Below are 8,591 nucleotides of genomic sequence, written 5' to 3' on the forward strand. Positions count from 1 at the left end.
AAACTGGGGAAAAATGAATAAAAAGGATCCAGATTTTATTCTCGTATAATGAAATAAATATTCATACCTTGACAAAAGTCCGTAATGCAGCTTTTTAATTAGGGAAAAAGAGCAAAAGACAAACATTACATATCTATTGTTTCCTGCATTTATAGTGTGGTCTGCAACATATACTTTCCAAATTAAGAAGTTTAAATATATGTTTAAGTACTGTAAGTCAAAAGACACAGTTGGAAATACATGTGTACTATCAGAACTCAAGTATCCATCGCTGACAGTCATCTGCTTGACCTGTTTTCATAAACACAACACACAGACCTCGATGAGTGTTTCTCCTCCTGCTCTTCTACCTTACCCAACACTTTTCCCCTCTTACTGGCTTATTTTGCGGTCAGAGGTTAAACTGTTAACCCTTCACCTTCCAGGAAAGTTTTTTTTCCTCTCTTTATAATTTTTCACAGTGTGCAGCAGTCGGATTAGCTCCTCTCTTGGAGAACAAAAGCTGTGTCTTTTGTCTTCCTTGTTTGTGCCTGGAGCCCTACATCAGAGGAAGCTGCTCCTACTCAACACGCACAATGATGAGATTGTGAGGAAACGAAAGCCTGGCCTCTCGGTGTCTAGACTCTCACCCAACCAGCTAGCCAGAGAAAATCCTGTCAAGCACTCAGCTGAAAATTAACTAAGGTATCCTGTTGAGAACCTGATGAAGATGTTATGTGACCACACGGTAAAACTTTCCATTGTTGCACATAAAGATAAGAGAAAAACCTTTAGAACTCAATGCTTTAACAATCTTGGTCACCAATTCACACATGGGTCAGTAAATGTATTTTACTAACATACAACCCCTTCCTCTATACGCTCTCTTAAAATAATGCACAGGCTTATTTATGACATTCTAATCTCCTGCACTTAAAAATCTAACTAAAGGATACATTCAAAAATATTACAATAGACCATTTTTTATTTGCAGTTTTTATATTAGATATTTCTCGTTAGAAAGTTTACTATTGTGTTTATCGCTGAAGGAACTGGTCAAAATGCAGAAGTCAAAAGAAAACTGTCATATCTTTTCACATCCCTTAATATTTATATATTTTACAAGTTTTTAATATTGAACAAAAGACAAATAGTAAACCAAAAGCAGATATTCAATTAAAGCTTTAAAACAGAAGTAAAGTCATACATAAAACAAATCATACTTATAAAAACTATTTGTAAATTTTTTTAACCTGTAAAATGTTAAACACATTAAACAAATTTAAATTTGGTCATATGATGTCAGTAGAAAAACAATTCCCTTAAGTATGTTAAGTTATGGGTGAGTTCATGAATATTTACAATGATTGTGGGGAGGACTACAGTTTTTAAAATATAACCTTATAATTCACATCCATGGAAACAACTAATGCTGAAAATTATTAAGTGAAAACTTATTATATATGATTATAATCATATTAAATAAGCTCATAGTGAAATCTGAAACAAAATGCACAAAAATAGATATTTTTATGTTATTGGTATAAAAAGAATCTTTTTCCTTTTTTCAAAATTGTCCATAATATTTAACATGAATAATGTAAAAAATAAACTGTGCAGAATAATCAGAATAGTTCAAAAGGCTACAATGGATAGGAATTCATGAGAGGTAAGAGTGCAACCACTGACTATAGTATTCAGAATTCAAGAATAAATCATGGGTTACATAGTTCATACAGTAATATAAATTGATTCCCCAAATTTTAGGAGAAATATAAACATGCCCTTTTTTAACCTATAATGATGATTAGCCTGACAACTTCAATAGGTCATGACCAACAAACTTCACAAAAGAAATAAATTTATTCTTATGAGGAAAAAAAAAATCAATGCTTATACATAGCAGATGTCTGATTTGGAGAAGTATGTGCTATTCTTTTAAGAGTCACATGAAAATTGGCCGGGTGCGGTGGTTCACACCTGTAATCCTAGCCCTCTGGGAGGCTGAGGCAGGTGGATTGCTCGAGGTCAGGAGTTCGAGACCAGTCTGAGCAAGACCCCGTCTCTACTAGAAATAGAAATAAATTATCTGGACAACTAAAAAAAAAGTATATATAGAAAAAATTAGCTGGGCATGTTGGCACACGCCTGTAGTCCCAGCTACTCGGGAGGCTGAGGCAGTAGGATCGCTTAAGCCCAGGAGTTTGAGGTTGCTGTGAGCTAGGCTGATGCCACGGCACTCACTCTAGCCCGGGGACAACAAAGTGAGACTCTGTCTCAAAAAAAAAAAAAAGAGTCACATGAAAATCTAAGCCTGGCAAAGAACACCATTTAAATTGAGGACTTTGGAACAAAATGCATAAGCAATGACTGGCAGGAAATGTTAAATATTTCGTTCCTACTTCTGTAGAAAAAAAATGTATACAAAATTTAACAAAATTAAAAGGAACATTGATAAAACAGAAAAATATAAGAAAATAAATTTAGTTAAATCTATATATGTATAATAGTTAACAGAATGGTACAAAACCTAAGATTAAATAGATCTATCATGCCTATCATTAAATATCTTTTCTGTCCATGAATTATGCCTAAGTAAAATGATGGAAAAGAGACAACCAATTAACCATGACTCTTAAAAATCAATATTGTATGTACGTTCAAGACATGAAGGAAACATTTACCAATGGTAATTTCTAGAATATGGGATTAGGCATGATTTATATTTTCTTGTATATGCATGTCTTTATTTTCCAAATTTCCATCAGTAAGTATGCATATATACTCATAAATATACTATATATTAATACATCCATCAGCATTAGACTACTATCATAGTTAATAGAAAAATTAATTATTTTATAGAGTAACTTAACTTTGGAAACAAGAATGCTTTATAACAAAACATTCTTATTTGAAAGTACTTCTGTATAGTCACTTCCTCCAACAAACCAAAAATCAAGAATTTCAATGCTTCCTTTAAAAATTTAAATTTGATCTGGCTTATGATAAAATATATTAACTATCCAACTTCTAAAAATTTAAGAAAGCTTAATGTTAGAAATAAATCATTCTGAGAATAAATGAAGCACAAGGGAAGAAAAGGAAGAAGAAAATATGGGAGAAACATAACGGAAGGCTACAAAAGAGAATGCTATGGCATGATGGAGGCCAGTCAAGGTTTTTCCTGTAAGAACTAATTTTTAGCTAATATGTGACACTTTTATGAAGCTTGTTCACAGTTTTAAGTGCTTTTCTACTACAAATGTAACTGGCCATTTTTGGCCAGCTGAGCTAGAATTAGCACAAAGAGTAACTCCATTCCCACCATTCTTCCCTGCTGTCTCTTTTTAAATCCATTGATACGTACAGCAGCTTAAGTTTAGAAATTAGATAAGTAAGGGTTTGCATCAGAGGTGAAGGATGAAAAACAAAAGGAAGAACAAAAAACAAGTTTGGGCCAATAACGTGTCCAAGCTGCTTGGACTGGGGTGAGCTCCTAAAATCATACAAGATGCCGATTCAGTACAGGCATGAGTGGCCAAATGACGGTTGATCTACTTAAATGTTTTTTCCCTTTTCCCTCAGCACTTGGTCATAAAGTTAAAGATGACATTTTCCAATCTCCCTTATACCTAAGTAGTATCACTGTGTGACTAAGTTCTTAGCAAGGAAAGTGACGTATCAAATTTTCCCCTACCTTGCCTAAGAAATTTCTTCCCTTAAGTATTTCTCTTGCCTGTCCTGTGGCTTAAACTTGGACACAGTTAGTGACCCAGCTTTGAATGCAGATGAAAATAACAGTCTAAGGGCTGGGTATAGTGGCTCACATCTAGCACTTTGGGAGGCCAAGACAGGAAGAGTGGTTGAGGCCAGGAGTTCGAGATGAGCCTGAGCATGCATGAGACCTCATCTCTACAAAAAACAGAAAAATTACCCGGGCGTGGTAGCACGCACCTGTAGTCCCAGCTACTCAGGAGGCTGAGGCACGAGGATCACTTGAGCCCAGGAGTTTGAGGTTGCAGTGAGCTATGATGATGCCACTGCACTTTAGCCTGGGTGACAGAGCAAGACCCTGTCTCAAAAAAAAATAAAAATAAAAATAAGTACTGACAGTTAAATAGGAATATTCCAATAACTTTTTAAATAATTTCTGCACTTTATCCATTTAAGATTTAGCGATAAAACAGAAAATTGAGAAAACATTACATAAACACTCAATTCAACATAAAATTTTACTTTTACTCTTACAGATAGCATTACTTTTAGGGCACAAAAAGTTGTAACTTGTTAGACACTAAAATATTAGTTATCATACTACTTAAGTCCTTCTTCAAAAGAAGAAAGGTTACTGGTTTTTGCATGGGTGAGTTTAGCTTTTAAAAAAAATCTTTAGAATTTTGTGCCAATTAGCCATAATCGCAACCTAGAGAAACCAAAATTGCTTACTTTAATCATTTATTATATTTCAAATTTTACTAAGCTGGATAAACTTAAAATACACATGAAGATGTTTCTAAAAACTAGTGATTTAAACAGTAACAGCAGAAAGACAGTAATAAAAGCATGGCAGGAATAGAAGATACAAACTGGAATGACCAGTTCATGAACAGTAGGAACCGGTGAAGGGAGGAAGGAGGGAGTAAACCACTCACAAGTCTTTATGAAAAGGTAACAACCTCTCTTACTCGTGCATAGATTGAATGTTATATAAGGCAGACTGATCTATCTTTCAAGAACACTTTAGCATGAATTTAAAGTTATGGAAAATCCACATTTTCCAAATGAATTTAGCCTATTTTACCAACAACATCAGGTGAGCATTATTCCACACACCTTAGGTAATGCTATGATTATTTTCAAGATTAATTCATAACAAATACACTACAGAATAGATTTAAACTGGAACTGAAAAAATAATATATCCATTTGAGTACCCATTCTGCAAAGAGGACTTCATTGGGCCTGGAAAGAATGCAAATGGACAAACTTTACTCCATGTAGGACAACACAAAATAACTTCTTTAATCAGAGAATGTTCCCTGCAACTTAGGATCACTCTCTGCCCGTGGACATACCTGACAACAGCAGCAGTTCAAATAGGCCAGAGGTGCAGCAGGCAGGGCTGGTGGAGCCAGAAATGTGGGTGACTTCCTACCTAAAATTAGCTGTGCCCATTTCACCACAGCTGGGTGGGGCTCCTCTATTTTAAGGTGTACAGCTCTAAACTGCTTAATAGAAGATAATTGCTGGCTGGTTTCTGGAGATAAGAGTGTCAGTAAACTTTCCACTAAGGCTTTAGGATAGCCCACTAGTCTCCACAAAACCCCACACTTAACCATCATGCTATCCAGGATCTGAGTGCACTACAAGGAAGGTCCTACACTGGAGATATCCATGAAGATGCACCATGCAAAGAAATATTAGAAGAATAAGCAAGGAGACATTCTTCATTCTTGTCTGCTACCCATGCCCACACACACACATGCACATGTACAATATAGCAAATGTGGGGGGAAATTATAACAATCATGATATTAAAGTACTATACTCTCATATTTTCAGGAAATCATACAGAACTGACAACTGAAACCCTTCCAAGTAATGTGACGCCATTGTTTCTCTCTCTCTGAAAGTGCTATGCCACTGAAGTAAATCCAGCCCAAGGGGCTACTCAGTCTACATTCTGCATTCCAGAAACATTAGAAGGGAATTGGTGTAGCTTCCGTTGATACTGGCAGAGAATCTGCCTTAATGTTTTTAAAAAGATGCTAAATTTTCAAACACAAATGAAAGAAAATGAAAAGACAAACCCTTTCCCAAAACTAACAGTAACTTTATCAATGAATCATGGTAAAGTTGAGTTGTAAGTTATATGGGCTTAACACACACCTGAAATTCAAGCTGCACAGATAACATTCATGATTTCTATATCCCCAAGGCAAAGACCTAGCATCTATGTTACTACCAGAAACCTGAGACACTCAATGCAGAATACACATTTAGTACTATTATTTTCTGATACTATCATGTTCCAGTACTCCACAATGTTAACACTTGCTTTGACAGACTCAATCAGTTATTTGAAGAATTTACAGAACACACATACCTTCATTTTCAGAGCCATGACATTTCACTTTCAATACCAAGTCAAAGGTTCTTTCTGGATTGGCCCTAAAAAAAAAAAAAAAAAAAACTTTGTTATATTTATTTCCTATAACAAATAAGCATCTCCATAAAGCTTGTATTTTCTTAATTCTAAGACTAATCTTGTTCTTACCTCTACATATTAAATGTAACTATATGACTACAGTATAGCAGAAATAACAATGAAAATGTTTCTCAGATTAGAAATTTAAGATTACTGATATTTAGGAGCTGAGATCTGAGACTTGGGGCAAAGCATTTAACCTCTGAGACTATTTTCTTACCTTAAAAAAAAAAATAAAGTGCCTTGTCCACTTCACAGAATAATTGTATTACAAGTCAAATAATATATGGGCAATTACATTATAAATCAAGTGCTGTATAAATGCAAATCATCGCTTTTATCTTATTGCATCCAAAATTGGAAGGCCAGTGTGTCCCTAAGTGTTTTTAGATCCTGCCAATGGAGCTTAACACAAGCTCTCAGCCTTTCTTCCAAGGACTTGCAATCTGAGTGTAAATGACAAATACCTGGCTCCACCTGCCACGTTCTATTAATAGATCACCATAGGACATTTGTAAAGGTCCACGAATGGGATACTTTGCATATACTTTCCTTGAGATGTATTTACGGTACTTAGGCATGTTTAAAGTAGCAAACTATTCAGAGACTCGAAAGATAACAAAAAAAGACTTCTTTCATACCAATTATCATTGGGGAAACTGGACATCAGCCCCCAGATTAAATTTACCCGCTACAAACTGTAAGGCTGGTTTGCATCAGTCAGAACTTACTGTTTTTACTAACTTGCCACACGTTTAACCTATTCATTGGTTAAATTTCAAATTGTAAATTGAAATCTATTAAGACACTTTTTTTTCAAAACAGAGTTCTGTTTTATCTCTCTTTCCATCAGAGGGTAAAAATAGGCCTAGTCTGATACCACAAGTCCAAAGTGTTACCATCTTTCAGTTATTCCTGCTGATGAGACTTTAGTGTCTCTGTATTACACATTGGCTGTTTTTAACACGTACCTCCTTCAAGAAAATAAAGCCAGCTCTGACTTCTAAATAAATACTGATTTTTAGAAAATTTTTGTTACAAGACATGATCTAGAAACATAGAAAGTGACAAGCCATATAAATTAATTCACAGATACACATTTCCTCAGCCCTCCCACCATTAACCGGTTTCAGTGGGAAAAAATCTCAACTCTGATTCCTTCTGCAGCCTCCCGGGTGGACTTACTCCCCCTTTCCACCAGCTGTCAAACAATGAAAACAGTTCCAAATGACACAATTTTCCTATTTGCCTAATGCCCTTTAGTACCTCTCTTAGGGGTAAAAGTTAAACATTGGTTCAGTCATGCTTCTGTGAGATCCGAAAGGCCGTTCCCAGTGACGGGAACACACGACGCTGACGGGGCGCGGGCGGCGGGAGGCGGCGGGGAGGGGGATTCTCCCCGGAGTTTCAGGAGGGAAATGCGCAGCTCACGCCTCCGAGACACCTAGAAACAAAGTCACCATCGTTATTAAACCGCTTTTTACCCAATCTCCTGAAGTAACATAGCCACTGACGGATACTGTAGCGCACACACAAAGTGCCGTCTAGTCGCGTGGCATTTGCGGGCACCGTGCAGACCCGGCGCCTCGTCCACAAACGCCAGAGGCCAAGTTAACGAGAAGAAACTGCAGAAGGAACAGCGAGACACACTGGTCAATGCAAGTCAGAAAGACACGGTGACCTGGATGCTCAGAAAGCGCTTCAAATAGCGACCGCTCCACCTCAACGCTCCTCCCTCCCGGAGCCTCACAGGGCAGCGACCGTCCCGCCGGACACACCCGGGACGGGCCGGTCCCCTCAGCGGGCGGCGCCGCGGCCGCCCCTCCCCCCCGACGCGGCGACACCGGCGCTCCCACCGCCGCGCCCGGGCAGCGCCGACCCGCCGGCCTGGAAGCCGCTGCCCCGGGAGCCGGGGTCGCGCCGCCGGGCAGGGGGCTCCTCACGGCCGCGGCGGTGGCGGTGGCGGCGGGCCCACGCCCGCCCCCCACCCCCCAAAGCCTCCGCGACAGCAGCGGCGTGGCCGGCCCCTCTCCGCCGCCCCCGCAGCCGGCCTCGCAGTTCCTGCGCCGGCGCCGCGGCACCTTCCGCAAACCAGGAAGTCGCGGGCGGGCGAGGGGCGCGCGGGGACGCCCGGCGGCTGCACCTGGGCGGCGGCTGCGGCCCGAGCCGCGGGGAGGCGGGGCGGGGTCCCAGCGCCCGGGCGGCCGAGGGCCACGTGCCCCCTGCGACCGAGCCGCACCGCCAGGGCGCCCCGCGTCCTCAGCACGGGACCAGCCCTGCTGTCCCAGGACAGCCCGAGCTCCAGGGCCTCGCGGCTCCAACTGCCCCACACCAAGTCCCCGGAAAAGTCCCGGGACTCGCAGTGTCCCCACCACGCGCCCACGGACGGGGTCCTCCCGTG

The 8,591-nt window shown here is 39.9% G+C and overlaps 1 long non-coding RNA gene across 1 annotated transcript in view; it reads right to left on the minus strand.

The window, feature by feature from the left end:
- The window catches only part of LOC123629844, a 32,033-nt gene extending 24,204 nt beyond the window's left edge, over window positions 1-7,829 (minus strand). Inside the window, exons 1-2 of the long non-coding RNA XR_006732315.1 lie at window positions 7,457-7,829; window positions 6,089-6,153 (exon numbers count right to left, since the gene is read on the minus strand). This is a non-coding gene — a long non-coding RNA (uncharacterized LOC123629844). The remainder of the gene's footprint in view (window positions 1-6,088; window positions 6,154-7,456) is intronic.
- Window positions 7,830-8,591: the final 762 nt, after the last annotated feature.

Source organism: Lemur catta, unplaced genomic scaffold (assembly GCF_020740605.2).
Source record: "Lemur catta isolate mLemCat1 unplaced genomic scaffold, mLemCat1.pri scaffold_53_ctg1, whole genome shotgun sequence".
NCBI classification, from domain to species: Eukaryota; Metazoa; Chordata; class Mammalia; order Primates; family Lemuridae; genus Lemur; species Lemur catta.